Consider the following 15,229-nt stretch of genomic DNA (forward strand, 5'->3'; position numbering starts at 1 on the left):
ATATTAAGTGTATCCTGTGAGTGTTTTGTGACATAAATGTTTTTCTTTCTTTCTTTCTTTTACCCTAAACCCCCCACTTCCACCTCCCTACCTTAAATCGCCCGTAACCTATTTTTTCTTTCATTTTTGTTATATTGTCTTCCTTTTCCAATGGGTTTCATCCTACTATTTTTTTTTCACTTTTTATCATTTTCAAAGGCTTCAAGCACTGGTTTATAAGTGCAAATGCTCCATTATATTGTAAAGATAGACGTGTGATGAATTTAAACGTGCAACAGCATTCACCAAAGATGACACTCGCAGAGATAGTCCAAGAATGGTAGTGACCGAAGAAATTGTTAAAAAAGATGTCAATATTGTTCCCTTGTCATGATGCAGTAGGCTTTTATAGGCGAATAAACAAAGTTACCACTCGCTGAGTTTTTATCGACGATGAGACTGAACACTTCTGAACTTTTACAACATGATCCTAAACATATGTTAGCATGATTTATAAACATGGATAAGAAGTTGCTTAACCATAACGATCTAGAAACAAAACATAAATGTATGACCTGGAAGAGACCAACAGCTCCAACCTCTATGATCTTTAAAGCGAGTGGTTCAGTTGAAAATATCATGGGATGTTTTTCTAGGATAGTTAGGAGTTGGACATGATTGAATATCTGGACCATGGAGCTGATACTACTGGCTCTTTTATATACAGAACGTATACAAAACAGAAGTTGAAAAGCCAATATAAGAAATGTTCCTTACGGACTGTATGGTAATAAATTAAAATGTAAATATAATAGTAGTGTGAGGCTTCTCTTCGGCGCCTCTTCTGCTGTGAAACTGTCATGTGCAAGCATTATTGTTTAATTACGTGAGGAACGCCGTAGCTAGGTATAATTATTAGACTAATGAATCTTAACATGAAATGTCTGTTGACAGTGATCAGCGCAACTGCAATGCCACTCAGAATTTTGAGTGTTTCATGAATTCTGCGACACTGCATTATAATAGGCAGGGAATTTCTACGTAAATGTCTTACTCAGCTCATTTCTTTAATTCTTATTTAAAATAAAACAGTCAATGTTGACGATATAAACAGTATTGAATTTTTGAGTGTTTCGAAAAGTCCTAATTAATTAAAACTAATTTAAGAATATATAACTTATTCAAACAGAATAAATCCTATAACCGTATCTACAATACCCTATTTCTTATTCTTCTTCTTTGTGAAACTCTTGGCAGAGTCTCTTTTGGGGCAGATTTGATTCGCCCCATGAGCATTCGCCACTTTTCCCTGCTGGCTGACAGCCTGGTACACTCTTTCAATGGACCGCGCACAGCAGACTTCATTTGGTCGGTCCATCGCATGGGCGACCCTCCTCGCCCTCTGGTGCCCTCCACTTTGCCCTGCACGACAAGGCGTTCAAGTCAGAAGAAATTAAGTATGTGACTTTGTACTAGCACCGAAAGGCGTTGTTTTATGGCAAGTTCTTGGAGAATGGAGACTTTGGTGCGAAATTCGGTCCATGAAACTCCCAGCATTCTCCTCCCGTACCACATTTCCAACCACCAATTTACTTTTTCTTGACTTGTTGCAAAGTCCACGTCTCTGCCATATACACCATAATTACATTTAATAAGTATATACCATAAGTACCAATAATACTGGCAGCATTTCCAATGGACCGCGCACAGCAGACTTCATTTGGTCAGTCCATCGCATGGGCGACCCTCCTCGCCCTCTGGTGCCCTCCACTTTGCCCTGCACGACAAGGCGTTCAAGTCAGAAGAAATTAAGTATGCGACTTTGTACTAGCACCGAAAGGCGTTGTTTTATGGCAAGTTCATGGAGAATGGAGACTTTGGTGCGAAACTCGGTCCATGAAACTCCCAGCATTCTCCTCCCGTACCACATTTCCAACCACCAATTTACTTTTTCTTGACTTGTTGCAAAGTCCACGTCTCTGCCATATACACCATAATTATATTAAATAAGTATATACCATAAGTACCAATAATACTGGCAGCATTTCCACGGTGAGTAGCTAGGCTAATCCGTTGAACGAAATAGAAATGCCAGCACATGGGTTTTACAGTAGCTATTACATTATGATTACCTATTAATAATTAAATTAATATAGAACAACTTTCGTTATTTAAAAAAACAGTTTTAAAGCAACCAAAAAAGATAGTAAATACAAATGAAACATTGTCTGCTCGACGCAATTTTTACAGGAATCTTAACTGTATACATTCCCTAAATGTATACAGAACCATCACATTAATACATCGCACAAAATATAGGGTTGTCACTCGCAAGATTAGCTCGTTGAGTTGTTCACTTTTCTCGGCATTACAGTGCTCAGAATGACTGAGTGAGCATGGATTTACTTCATTCTATTTTTAGGGAGTGCTGTATCTGACGGTTAAGTAAAATGATAATTATCTTGGTGGAATTGTTTTGGACGTATGTACAAAAGGCATAAAAGGGCACAAAAGGCATTTATTTTCTCAAAATTGATTCCTATAGAATTCTTTATGATGTCATTTCTTATACTACTAGATACTACTACTACCGCTTCGGAAACAAATGGTGCTCTGAGAGAGAAGAAGCGGCGCAAGAAACTCTCCCAGCATCCTTTTTTTGCGCTCTTTTCAATAAAAATATACAATATTTTACAGTCATTTCTATCGCTATAAAATAATCACAATCTAGTCCCAGGCTGTCCGATACTTTAGATATTCAGCAGTGGACTAATAGGATTTACGACAGAGCCATTTTTTTATAAAACATTTAAATTTATCTATAGATAATGCCTGAACAGTGGCTGAAGAAGTAGTGTATACATTTACCCTAAAAGCTATTATGTATTTTATGAAGCCTACTAGAATTAGTTACAAGCAATCCCTTATTTCTAGTGTTATAATAATGAAAATCACTATTAAGAGCAAAAAGGTGACGATTTTTGTGAACATATATTAAATTTTCATAAATGTACTGACAATGAACAGTCATAATATTTATTTCTTTAAATTTTTCTTTGAGAGCCTGTCTATAACCAAGCTGCTATATAGCACGAACAGCTCTCTTTTGCAGTGCAAACACTATATCAATGTCAGCAGCATGACCCCATAGTAATATACCGTACGTCATGATGCTGTGAAAATAACTAAAGTACACTAATCTAGCGGTCGCAACATTGTGTACTCTCTAATCTTTCTAACTGCATATGCCGCAGAGCTGAGTCTATCTGCTAGATGGGTAATATGTGGACCCCACTGAAGCTTTTTATCTAACGTGATACCCAAGAAGACCGTAGTGTCCACAAGTTCCAATCTCTGGTCATTTATAAGTACGTTGGTTTGTACCTCCGCTGTGTTTGGGGTAATGAACCGTAAACACTTTGTTTTTTTACTGTTTAAGTGCAGATTATTCGTCTCAAACCAACGCACTATCTTTGAGAGTGCATTGCTTACCTCGTCATCAATATCCGCACGTCGCTTCACTTTAAAAATAAGTGAAGTATCATCAGAAAACAATACAATCTATGGCTATCATCTACCACAACCTACAGCATTATTTATTCGAAAATAATCCGTAGCTTGAATTGAAGCCCATTGAATTTTTTTTAATTAATATGAGTATGAGTCACTTTTATGATCATGTAACGTATGGTTCTAACAAATCGATTTATTTAAAGTAAATGTACCTATTTAAGCTTTTTCGTTCACCTTAATTGTAAAAAATATTATTAATTAGTTTATTTAGAAAAACTTACTGATGGGGGTATTGACAATATTATATTTGTTATAACAAGATATTTCTTTTTTCCCACCATCGCTATTTAGTAATTGGGTGTGTTAGTCAGCCCTTAATCGCCTGACGCATAGTCAACACAGATTGAGGTCTGCGGTTTATGTTTTATGTATGAGACAACCTAAGACTTGATAACATAATATTGAAAAGTTTTACTTGCGTGTTCTGAAGACTGTGCAAATGTATTGATTAAATATATTTATTTAGTGGATTTGAAATAAAATACTTTATTGCAAATGAAATCTGTTTCGAGTACAATTTAATTCACTACATGGATTATTAATAATCACAATATAAATATTAAAAGTATAACATGAATTAAATTGGAAATGTCTGAATTATTGCAAAAAACAAATAAAATAAACTCAAATACAATAGGGGAAAGTGATCACCTAATAAGTAAGTCATGCAAATTTATTGACAATCCAGTACCTACTTTGTAAACGCCTCAATCACTTGGCGTTGCTTTAACACGTCTCCCCATTGGATGTCGGGACCACATTTATCATGGGGACTGTTCTGAAGAGTTGGTTGACCTGATCACCGCCGGCCACTTCCGACCTCACACCATAACGAACTTAAATATCCTTCTCACTATCTGGATGTGTGGTATTCCACTACATAAAAGGCATTTATTTTCTCAAAATTGCTTACTTTAGAATTTCTTCCTTTTTCATGTCATTTCTAGTATACTAGACACTAGTCACTACTACTACTTCTGAAACAAATGTCACTCTGAGAGAGAAGAAGCGCTGCAAGATACTCTCCAGCATTTTTTTGCGCTCTTTTTAATGAAATATACAATATTATACTGCTATTGCTATTGCTATAAAATAATCATAATCTAGTCCCGGGCTGTCGGATCACTTAGATATTCAGCTGTGAAGTAGAAGGATTTACGACGCAGCGATTTTTTAATAAAACATTTAAATTTATTTATAGATAATGCCTGAATAGTGGCTGGGACTTTATTATAATAATGTATACCCTTATCTTATTGTAACTACTATGTATCTTCAGAGCTGTTTTTCCTTGCGCGGTGTTTCCATGACAATGCGACAGTGGATAGAATCCATAATGATTACTTAACATCAGATATAACCCGTACACTCATAGTTAATAGGCCTTTCTTTACCCTTTTGTCAAAATAATTACGGGAACACAACTAATTCTCACTGCACTGAACCACATCGTTACTATAAAATATTCATACACCTTTCAAAGTTGCACTTAACAAATTACCCTAGATTTCAACAAACGTGGACATTTTGATTATGTTAGTAAGATCTTAAATGAATCCTGTCGTTAGAGATAGAAAACTTTAATAAAAATATTTAATACTAGCTGATGCCCGCGACTTAATCCCCGTCGATAAAGGATTTTTAAAAATAATAAACAAGTTTAGAATTGAAGATTATATTATGTCCTATTCCAGTTCCGGTTCCCGTTTTCGCTCCCGTTCCCAACATATTAACATGGCGTTTGCTTTATGTTGTGAAGTTTACAAGTGCGGGACTCGAACCCGCGACCTCTCGCATTCCATGCGAGCGCCCTTTCACTGAGCCAACTGTTTAAGTGACGTCACGTTCATAATAATATTAGTATGAACCTTGCGTCACTAAAACGGTTGTCGTTACTTTATTATTGTAAAATATGAGGCGTAAAAGTTTTCTAGCCGCAGGAGACGAGAGTTATTTTCTATATTTATATTTCTATATTAAAAGTAAGGGTTACAAATGAATTCAATTCATCTTCATTAAAGATAAGAAAAAAACATTTAAAAGTCCAACGTTCCAACGAACGACGTTTAGTCAACAAACTACTTCCTCTGTAGTATTATTTAATAAACATGCCTCTATTGGGCAAAATTGTAAAATAATCGACATACAAGCCTCTATTGGGGAATGTATTAGTACTAATGTACAAAAATATAACAATGAAGATTTTTCTTCAATTAATTTAAATTAAGTTATTTGACAAGGGAGGACAACTCTTGCAATATCATACAAAATAGGCAACATTCGCCAAATATAAATGTTACTGCTATAGATAATCATAAAATAAAGCTCATAAATATTGTTCACCAGAATATACAAGGTATCTCAAGTAAGGAATTAGAAATTGAACTGTTTTTGAGCTGCTGTAATATAGATATATTATGTATTACAGAACATTGGCGTAAGAGTCATCAGCTCCAGTTTAGTTTTAGAGAACATAAAGTAGTCAGTTCGTTTTGTAGAAGTAGGGCAATACATGGAGGTTCCCTAATTATTATTAATAATAGATTAAAATGTAAAAATAGAAGAGATATTGTTAATCTCTCTATAGAACAACTAATTGAGATAGCTTGTATAGAACTAGAGCAATTTATTATTGTAAGTGTATACCGCCCCCCCACTGCATCATATGAACAATTCCAACATAGAATGGAGGAGGTACTATCAAAATTTAGAAAAACTAGCAAGTCAATTATAGTGTGTGGAGATTTTAATATAAACTTGCTTGAACCTTCGGCCAATTGTACTAGCCTTAAAAATTTATTTCAAAGTTTTAATTTGTTCAATGTATTTTGGGAACCTACTAGAATCACTTCTACAACAGCAACCTGTTTAGATAATATTTTTACAGATGTTACTATTACTAGTAAACTCATAATTAATAATCTTCAGTCCGAACATAGTGGGCAACTTATAAAAATAAATACAAGATTGGACAATGTCAGACCAAAAAAGGTGACGATAATACCAGTTACGGGTAGCCGTCTTGAGAGGTTTAGAAATAATTTGGTAAATACGATACCATTTTTACACTGTGGCGAAACTGCAAATTTTCACTACAACTTAGTCTTCAATTCCTTCTGTGAGGAATTTGACAGGATTTTTATTCTGGTAACGGTGACAGTAAACAACAAACATAGTTTTAATGATTGGGCAACAATGGGTATCCACAAAAATCGTAAACGCTTATATGACCTTTATTATGAGAAACATTACAATAATAGTGAAGAATTTAAAATATATGTAAAAAAATTCTCCAAGCTCTTTAAAATAGTTTGTCATGAAGCGAAAACACGTTTCATTGCAGATAAAATTAAAAACAGTAATAATAAAGTAAAAGCGACTTGGAGTGTAATTAACAATGAAACTGGTAGATCGTATTGCCGTAACACCTCTATCTGTTTAAATATTAATAATCGCGTTATAAATTCGGAAATAGAAATTGCAAATGAATTTGATAAACACTTCTCCGAAATCCCGATTGTCACGACCAAATACCTTAACTCTTCGCCAAAAGCAGTACAAATTACACGTACCAGTATCTTCTACTGATTTGAAATTTAAGTATGTTACAGGTAGCATATAATAAAAATCTTCAACTTAATTAACCTAAAAAATACAAAAGACCTATGGGGCCATTCGACTAATATTGTTAAATACATACTTGACATAATAGCACCTGAATTAGCAATAATATTTAATGAATGCATAGATGAGGGTGTGTTCCCTGACCTCATGAAATACAGCAAAGTTATACCTTTGTTTAAATCGGGCAGTTCTTTTGACCCTGCTAATTTCAGACCTATTTCAGTGCTGCCTGTTTTTAGTAAAATTTTTGAAAAACTTTTGCTTCAACAGCTACAAATGCATTTTTGTAAATTAATGAACAAAAATCAGTTTGGTTTCACTAGGGGCTTATCAACAATTAATGCGGGTACTAGACTCATTGAGCACATCTTTGACGCCTGGGAAGAGTCACAGGATGCATTGGGCATTTTTTGTGATTTGTCAAAAGCGTGGACTGCGTCCACCATGAAACTTTACTCCTAAAACTAGACATTATGGAGTGAAAAATAGAGCCCTAAATCTGTTAAAATCATATTTAAGCGAAAGAGTTCCGATAGTCGATGTAAATGGCAAACCGTCTTCGGGTAAACCTGTGGGAATAGGTGTTGCACAGGGTTCTATTCTCGGTCCTTTCTTGTTTCTTATATATATTAACGATCTACCGTTTGTGGTAGATGATAGCCATGAGATTGTATTGTTTGCTGATGATACTTCACTTATTTTTAAAGTGAAGCGACGTGCGGATATTGATGACGAGGTAAGCAATGCACTCTCAAAGATAGTGCGTTGGTTTGAGACGAATAATCTGCACTTAAACAGTAAAAATACAAAGTGTTTACGGTTCATTACACCAAACACAGCGGAGGTACAAACCAACGTACATATAAATGACCAGAGATTGGAACTTGTGGACACTACGGTCTTCTTGGGTATCACGTTAGATAAAAAGCTTCAGTGGGGTCCACATATTACCCATCTAGCAGATAGACTCAGCTCTGCGGCATATGCAGTTAGAAAGATTAGAGTGTACACGAATGTTGCGACCGCTAGATTAGTGTACTTTAGTTATTTTCACAGCATCATGACGTACGGTATATTACTATGGGGTCATGCTGCTGACATTGATATAGTGTTTGCACTGCAAAAGAGAGCTGTTCGTGCTATATATCAGCTTGGTTATAGACAGTCTCTCAAAGAAAAATTTAAAGAAATAAATATTATGACTGTTCATTGTCAGTACATTTATGAAAATTTAATATATGTTCACAAAAATCGTCACCTTTTTGCTCTTAATAGTGATTTTCATTATTATAACACTAGAAATAAGGGATTGCTTGTAACTAATTCTAGTAGGCTTCATAAGATACATAATAGCTTTAAGGGTAAATGTATACACTTCTACAATAAAGTCCCAGCCACTGTTCAGGCATTATCTATAAATAAATTTAAATGTTTTATAAAAAAATGGCTTTGTCGTAAATCCTATTAGTCCACTGCTGAATATCTAAAGTATCGGACAGCCTGGGACTAGATTGTGATTATTTTATAGCGATAGAAATGACTGTACAATATTGTATATTTTTATTGAAAAGAGCGCATAAAAAAGAATGCTGGGAAAGTTTCTTGCGCCGCTTCTTCTCTCTCAGAGCGCCATTTGTTTCCGAAGCGGTAGTAGTATCTAGTAGTATAAGACTTGACATCAAAAAGAATTCTAAAGGAATCAATTTTGAGAAAATAAATGCCTTTTATGCCTCTTATGCCCTTTAACGTTTTGACCCAATCCTCTAATGACCTATATTCACCGTTATTAATGACTCCTTTGCACGGTAACCTAAATTACCGCAGAGTAACAAGCGGCTCAAAATGATATTAAAATATAATATGCCCCATACTATCGCAATATTATGAAACTGTGTTTTCATAATATTTTCATATTAATAATCAGCCGGAAGACGTCCACTGCTGGACAATGGCCTCCCCCAAAGATTTCCACGGCGGTCGGTCCTACGCTGCCCTCATCCAACGTATTCCGGCGATCTTGACCAGATCATCGGTCCATCTTGTGGGGGGCCTACCAACTCTGCGTCTTCCAGCACGTGGTCGCCCTTCGAGGACATTACTGCCCCAACGGCCATCTGTCCGTCGAACTATGTGCCCTGCCCATTGCCATTTCAGTTTCGCAATCATTTGGACTATGTCGGTAATTTTGGTTCTCCTCATTTCTGATTCGCCGAGCATAGCCCTCTTCATTGCCCTCTGATTGACCATGAGCTTTCTCATAAGGCCCATAGTTAGCGACCACGTCTGCGTACTGGAAGTCATCACTGGCAACACACACTGGTTGAAAACCTTCGTCTTCAGACTCTGTGGTACTTGGGACGAGAAGTTTTTACGGAGCTTCCCGAACGCTGTCCATCCGAGTTGGATTCGACGAGTGACCTCTTTCGCGAAATCAGACCCACCTAACTGGATTGTTTGTCCGAGGTAGTCGCCGACAATTTTGAGAGTACAGTTCCCAATTGCTATGGGAGTAGGTGTGACATGGACATTTAACATGATCTTTGTCTTGTACATATTCATTTCGAGACCTACTCCTTGGGAAGCTGTATTGAGGCCATCGAACATACGGCTTAAGTCTTCCATGGTCTCTGCCATGATTACGATATCGTCTGCGAATAAAAGGTAATGTAAAATGTAGATGTATTCGCCGTTGATGTTGATGCCCAGTCCGTTATAGTCCAGAAGCTTAAAGACATCTTTCAACGCAGCGGTGAAAAGCTTGGGCGATATGACATTGCCTTGTCTGACTCCCCGCTACAGTCAGATAGGCTTCGAGATCTGATCATGGAGACGGACTGACGTGGTGGCGTTTCTATACAAACATTTCCACTCTTCGATATATCGGTAATCAATGTGGGATCTCTGGAGACACTGAAGCACCACCCAGGTCTCGATCAAATCAAAGGCTTTCTCATAGTCCACGAATACCAACCAGTGGCTCCTCTGTCTTCTGTATAATCTGAGGCAGCATATGTAAGTGGTTTTTCTTTTATAATATAAGAGGGGGTAAACGGACACGAGGTTCGCGGGATGGGGAGGGGTTCGGGAAAACCGCAGCCCGTAATTGATTCCACAAAGTGGCTGTGCGAGGCAAGAAATTTCTAACGAAACGCGCAGTTGTGGAATGGCAGACGTCTACGTGATGCGCGTGGTACTTTGTACGTAATGTCCGGTGGTAGAATGCAATCAACCCGAACAGCTCCTCTGAGCACTCCCTGTGATAAATACGGTAGAAGAATGCCAAAGAATCAATCAGATCAGAGATGACTTGATCGTCGATGATTCGAACCGCTCTTCGTTGTATGCGGTCAAATGGTACAAGTTTCGCCAAGTATGCCAATACAGGCTGTGGCAGTTAGAGGCGTGATCTCAAATCGAGGGGATACGACAAAGGGACACTTTTTAGTGGTAAACACACAACTTCTTCTTGGGGTTGAATTGGACAAAATTTTGTCGGCCCCATTCCGAGACTTTGCAAAGCATAGTCTCAATTTCAGACACAACTTTGTTCCGGTTGTCATCGACGCTATCCTGGGTCATGTTGGCACGGCTGGTGTAGGAAGCATTCCCTGTGCTATCGTCTGCATAGCAATGAATACTGCTGATTTGCAGCATATCATTGATATGCAGAAGAAACAGTGTAGAGGATAGCACGCAGCCTTGCGGGACACCAGCCTTTATGGCTTTTAAGTCGGAGCATGCACCGTTGACAACAACCTTGTTGCTCCGATCAGCCAAAAAGCTAGCGTAACCCATTTGCATAACGTCTCGGGAACCCCATAGGATAGCAGTTTCGCTATAAGCGCTTTACGCCACACCCGATCGAAGGCCTTCCCTATGTCCAAACTCACCGTCAACGCCTCTCCCTTCGACTCAGCCGCTTTCGCCCATTTAAGGGTGGGGTATGCAAGAAGATCACCAGCTGAGCATCCCTGACGGAAACCGTACTAGCAGTCGTTGATCAGCTAGTTCTCCTCTAGGTATCCCAAGAGCTGGCGGTTGATGATCGACTCCATTACTTTAGAGAAAATGGAGGTTATGGCAATGGGGTGGTAGTTGGATGGATCCGAACGTTCACCTTTCTTAGGGATCGGGTGCACTAAAGCCGCCTTTCATAATTTCGGGACTACCTCTGATGAGTAGGAGAGCCGGAAAATACGGGTAAAGACCGGCGCCAGTTCCGGAGCACATGTCCGCAGCACTATCTGGGGAATGCCATCGGGCCCGCTCGATTTGTGAATGTCCAAGGGGAGAAGCGCCTTAAGCACGGTGCCATGCCGGATATTTACTTCCGGCATATAGGACTCGCACCGCGTGCTCCGGATCAGGCAGTGGTCCGACGATCCCAGAGGAGGGTCAACGGAAACTATGTAGCCGTCCTGATGTGAGGTCAACAGAAGATCCAACAATGAAGGTGTATGATCTTCCACATCTGGGATTCGCGTTAGCGCTAGAACAGCTCTCCCTGCATGAACGGTGGTACGTGAGCCCAGCCATTCGGCATGGTGGGTGTTAAATCGCCAAGACACACGATCTCTGCGGTGGGGATCTGCCCCAACACGGAATCTGTAGCCATTTGGATGTGTTCGAGGAGCCGGTCAGTCTCTGCGTTACCACTATGGGACCTATACAGACATGCGTAGATTCGCGGATGGTCTTCGCAGTCTATACGCAACCAAATGATGGATAGGTCCTGTCCTTCAAGAAAACTCAGGCGTCGAGAACAGAAATCCTCCTTGATACGCCAGCCCGCCGTATAAAGGAGTGTTCCAAATTATACCTCGGGTTTGAAAGGTAAGATAAATCAGCCAGAGAGGATATCTGTGTCTCGGTTAAAAAGAGCAGGGCCGGCTTCGCCGTCTCCAGGTGAAAGTAAACGGCATTTAAATTTGAGCGAAGCCCTCTGATGTTGCAAAAGTCCACAGCGAATGTGGAGGAGGGTGGTTTGAGCCTCCTGCTCTGTTTGCCCAGAGTCAGCACAGGTTTGCCCCCTCCAGAATACGCGGGGCAGCCTGGGCAACCACTATGAGGTACAAGCCCTAATTGTGGACGGCTAGGGTCGGATTCTCTAGGACTGCATAGCCTGGTACCGTCCTGGAGTAGACTTTTTTTTAGTCCGTGCTGCCATTTCTATTTGGGAGATGGGGGTGTAGGCCTCCGGGTACCCCATTCACCTGAAGAAATACAGAGGCATAGCCACTATTTCACGCTGGTTTCGAGTGGGGGGTGGTATTACTCCGGGCGTGCCGGCCCAATTTAGTTGTGTGTGAGGACCCAACATGGCACTACCACTCCTAGAATGTGGTCTATGGTGCTAAATCCTTTTCGCGCTAAAGCATGTTCGGGAGGCTGGAAGTCGTCAGGCCTGCGCACATTTTCATATTCTATTGTCAGAAAATCCCATAGTGATATTTTTATATTAATGCATTCTTTATTCAAAATTTCATATCAAAATCTCTTTTGCTTATCACAAAATTTGTAAAAGTTTAGTTTTTAGATATCTAATTATTTGTTTTTTCCCTGTTCTTGTAACGAAATAGTGTCTCATCAGAACTGTCAAACTGTGTGTCAGAGGTTATCTTATAGAATTTTTCCTACAAAAATTAAAAAAATGTCCCGTTTCTGGATGAAGTGTGGTCTATTTTTTGCGATCACTAAACATAACCAAACTGCGATGGCCTATGAAACATTAAATTAAATAGTCTAAAAAAGCTACGTCAATAATTTTAAACACCTGCGTTTTTGATAAATTAAATATCAAAGTTTTTTTATAACAGCAAAATTACAAAGCTAAAATATATTATAGTCTTAATTAGCATTATGTCACATTTATTTTTGAAAACGCAAGTTGGATTAAACTCCAAACATTGTACAAAATGTGATTAAAATAGGTGCAGGAGTTCATCGCGGACAAACAACGTGACACAAAGTTTTTATATTTAAAGATAATATTATCTATGATGTAAAAAATGTGCTATCAAAGCAAAATAGCAGAAGTATCGTGGTACATAATGACAAATGTGTGGTATAATTGTCATAAAGCTGCAGGTAGAAGAATTAATATATGGGCGGGCGACAAGCGCGACCAAAATCAATAGTGGCTCAGCTTTAATTTATAATGTACTCTGTGCGCTCAGCTGACATAAAATATTGACACCATTTTGATTTTATCCGAGGAATACGCCAGATATAATTTCTATCTGAGAATATCTGAGAGTAAATAACAGATTTATCCTAGGAATAAAACTTATTCTACTTTAGTGAATTGCAACCTAAGTTATTACTTCTAGAATAAGAGGCAAACATGAAACTTCTTTCGTATAAATAAGTCAAGAATCATTCCATTCTGAATTCAACATGTTTTAATGAAACTCTATCTCTAATAAAAACACTCACCAATGTTCTAACATACATAATTATTAAGTCCACACTCGTTCAAATCTAGGTTAATTTATCAACGCTCTTTGAAAGGTATGCATAATTAAAACTCACCAGATGTTACAGTGTACAGGGAGTTAGTGGTGTTCCAGTAATTATCATGATAAAAGGGTAAAGAAAGGTTGAGGCTAATGGCTTGCCCACATTATTTATTTATGTCGCTGTTACTATTATACGTGTTAGATGAAGCTTTTGGGAACATAATATTAGCTTTACTCAAGGAGATTATAAGTACTCGTAGCTCAGTATTGCAGCATTTTCTATGATTAACGCGAGTGTTACACATTTAAATAAAATACTTTTAAAGGAATAAAACGCGTGTAATTGTAACTGTTTTAACATTAGATTTTTGCGTAAAAGTTACATTTTTATTTTAGTTAACCCGACGTTTCAAAATTATCCATTCCGACATTTCACCTGCAGTCTCACTGAAAACGAGATCTGGAAAGGTCTTGAAACGTCGGTTGACTAAAATAAAAATGTAACTTTTACGCAGAAACAATTACTATACAATTACTACAATTACACGCGTTTTAATCATTTTAAAGTGTTTTGCTCAGTATTTTTGGTATCTTTAGCATTTCTATCTCATCTATCTGTCATCTTTTTGATTCATAGATATTTTCACTAAGTACTTTATGGTTTTAGTATATTTGCTATGAGTTTATTATTTATGTTCTAAATTTTATCATGTATTTAGATAGATATTTTAAACTGATACTGGCTACACACCCGTTAGCAGTGAATGAAGACGGGCAAAGCACACGATTACTTCTCCTTTTGGGTTGTCTTATTTCATATGACATTCCTTTTAGTAAAATAAGTTCTTCTTAACCAAATTCTATTACTTCAATCCTCTACCCCTGCCGTGCGCTCTTTTTATCGATTAAGCTTAAAAGTAGTATTTCCCTATAAACTGTAGTTTTCCTTCCAGTTGAGTTTGTACGAATAATTATTACTCCTTTATGATTTTCTGATTTCGAAAGAAATGTCGGCAGCACCTAAAGCGCATAACGTGCTCTTCGCTCAGACAAATAATATACAGCCGTTGAAAATACTGAACTGGCTTTACGGCTCTCGAGATAAGTTGCAATCTATCGTTTGGAAACTCTTGAATCTAATAAAACTAAAGCATACTTCAAAACATTAAAAGTGCACCTGGAATTATTTTTGTTGGATTTTTGATTCAAAACGATATTATTGATCCAATTACAATTCAAATCAGCTTAAAAATATTATGATATTTTAATAATGAAAGAATCCAATTTTAAAAACCCATACTAAACTTACGTGAAGGTTTTGGGGTACTTGAGAGTTTTGAAAGTTTCTTGCGCCGCTTCTTCTCTCTCAAAGCGCCATTTTTTTCCAAAGCGGTAGTAGTATCTAGTATAGTAGAAATGACATCAAAAAGAATTCTAAAGCAATCGATATTGAGAAAATAAATGCCTTTTATGCCCTTTTGAAGAATACACGAACACGTGGTGTTTCTACGCGTATGTTTGTACATGCATTCATTGAACAAACTTTTATAGGAATGGACTCATTCATGGATTGCATTCCCAATGTCTAATTCCTT

This window comes from Leptidea sinapis, chromosome 22, assembly GCF_905404315.1.
Source record: "Leptidea sinapis chromosome 22, ilLepSina1.1, whole genome shotgun sequence".
Lineage (NCBI taxonomy): Eukaryota > Metazoa > Arthropoda > Insecta > Lepidoptera > Pieridae > Leptidea > Leptidea sinapis.